The sequence below is a fragment of the Petromyzon marinus genome, unplaced genomic scaffold (assembly GCF_048934315.1).
Source record: "Petromyzon marinus isolate PM22_M1 ecotype Great Lakes invasive population unplaced genomic scaffold, UKy_Petmar_22M1.pri1.0 PM_G_Scaffold_93, whole genome shotgun sequence".
Taxonomy (NCBI): Eukaryota; Metazoa; Chordata; class Hyperoartia; order Petromyzontiformes; family Petromyzontidae; genus Petromyzon; species Petromyzon marinus.
Window position 1 is genome coordinate 640,001 of NW_027423050.1, and position 2,500 is coordinate 642,500.

Below are 2,500 nucleotides of genomic sequence, written 5' to 3' on the forward strand. Positions count from 1 at the left end.
TTTGGTGTTGGTGAGCGAATCTTGGGTTGGTATGGCCGCCAATCTAGCGATCTTGGAATCATTTTGTGGGCTATCGGGATTGGAGGTTCAGGCCAGAAAGTGCCAGGGCTTCATGATAAGCCCAACCAAAGATTCATATACGGTGAACAACTGCGACCCATGGACTATCAAAAATAAAGATGTCATATGATCCAACCTGATGAATCAACGAAATACCTTGGTCTGAAAATTGGCCCTTGGACTGGCACTATACAGCCTGATCTACATTGTCAGCTAAAGACATGGATCTCGAAAATCGATGAGGCGCCTCTGAAGCCAACTCAGAAGGTTGAACTACTCAATGCCTATGCCCTACCCAGATTGTTATATCCTGCAGACCACTCGGACTGCAAGCAATCAACTCTCCGTGGGTTGGACCAAGAGATTAGAAAGGCGGTAAAAGGATGGCTCCACCTTCCCGCTTCAACTTGTGATGGACTGTTATATGCCAGAGCCCGAGACGGAGGCCTTGCCATCTTGAAACTGGAAAAAACAATCCCTTCGGTTCAAGTTAGAAGGCTGCAACGTATAGCAAACTCGTCCGATGCTATCACCCGTAATATTGTGTCCTCGCAGGGTATGGAGGAAGAATACCGTAATTTGTGGGTACGAGCAGGGGGTGACAGTGATGCAATCCCAACATTCGTTCTCAGGGACTCGGTGTCAAAAGAACCTGTATATCCGAGACCCTGCGATTGGAGGGAGCATGAATTTCAGAGATGGTGCGAAAAGCCGGTTCAAGGAAGGGGCATTGTAAACTTTGCGCATGATAGAATCAGTAATGCTTGGTTGAGGCCATGGTGCGGCTTTAAACAATGCTTCTTTATCGCAGCACTACAACTAAGGGCAAATATTTACCCAACAAGAGAAAGCTTGAACAGAGGCAGAGATGGGGCCTTACGTTCCTGCAGGAAATGCTCTGCCAGACTCGAGTCCCTTTCGCACATTCTCGGTCAATGTCCTGCAGTACAGAAAGCAAGAATTGCGCGACATAACAAGATCAGTAACATTCTGGCAGACGAAGCGGCTAGATTGGGCTGGTCTGTATACAAAGAGCCACGGTTCATATCCGAGACGGGAGAGATGAGAAAGCCTGACCTCGTGTTTGCAAAAGATGAGGAGGCGGTTGTGATCGATGTCACCGTCCGTTTTGAGCTTTCAAAGAATACCTTGTCAGATGCTGCCTCGCACAAAGTTTCGTACTATACCCCTCTTGGTGATCAAGTCAAAGTGCTGACGAAGGCTAGCAAGGTCACATTCTTTGGATTCCCGGTTGGGGCAAGAGGAAAGTGGCCCCTTGAGAATAACGAGGTACTTACCTCCCTGGGCCTGACCAAACCCAGAACGACATCACTGGCCAAGATGATTTCCCGCAGAACGCTGCTTTTCTCTCTTGATATTCTGAGAATGTTCTGTGGAAATTATGCGGTCTATGAACAGTCATAGACAACCTCCGAAACAAATAATAGTTTTGTTTTAAGATGTCATTTGTTTTAGATTGATTTTGTTATTTTCGAAGGTGAAGTCGGTTTTTATTTCATTTTACTATTTTCCACAATTTAGATTGTTATTTTCCAAGACGAAGTCTTGGTTTTTTTTTTTATTGTTAGTTTTTTTTAACACGTCGTATTTGTTACTTTAGAGCTTAGAGGGGACTTTATTTTCGCCTTACTATTTTCTGCCTACAAAGAAGATTAAAAATAAGCTTTTTTCAAGATGGTTTTGTTATTTTCCAAGGTGAAGTCTTGGTATTCTTATTTTACTATTTTCCATAAAGAAGACCATTCTTTTAGATTTTGTTATTTTCCAAGACGAAGACTTGGTATTTTTATTATATTGCTATTTTTTACACGAAGCTTATTCAAGAGCACTTATATAGATTAGACTTTGTTATTTTAATTCTTTATTTTTGGACTACATCAGTTCGAGAGTCCTGTAACTTACTATTTTCTGCCTACAAAGAAGATTAGAAATAAGCTTTATTTAAGATGTTTTAGATTAGATTTTGTTATTTTCCAAGGTGAAGTCTTGGTTTTTTATTTTACTATTTTCCACAAAGAAGACTTTTCTTTTCTTTTAGACTTTGTTATTTTCCAAGACGAAGACTTGGTATTTTTTTTTTGCTATTTTTTACAGGAAGCTTTATTCAAGAGCACTTATATAGATTAGACTTTGTTATTTTAATTCTTTATTTTTGCACTACATCAGTTCGAGAGAAGACTACAAACCAGCTTTATTTAAGATGTTTTAGATTAGATTTTGTTATTTTCCAAGGTGAAGTCTTGGTTTTTTATTTTACTATTTTCCACAAAGAAGACTTTTCTTTTAGATTTTGTTATTTTCCAAGACGAAGACTTGGTATTTTTTTATTGCTATTTTTTTACACGAAGCCTATTCAAGAGCACTTATATAGATTAGACTTTGTTATTTTAATTCTTTATTTTTGGACTACATCAGTTCG

The 2,500-nt window shown here is 39.5% G+C and overlaps 1 pseudogene; it reads left to right on the forward strand.

Annotated features, from left to right (window-relative positions):
- Positions 1-2,500, forward strand: part of LOC142922391 (28S ribosomal RNA) — a 10,601-nt pseudogene that overhangs the window by 5,248 nt on the left and 2,853 nt on the right.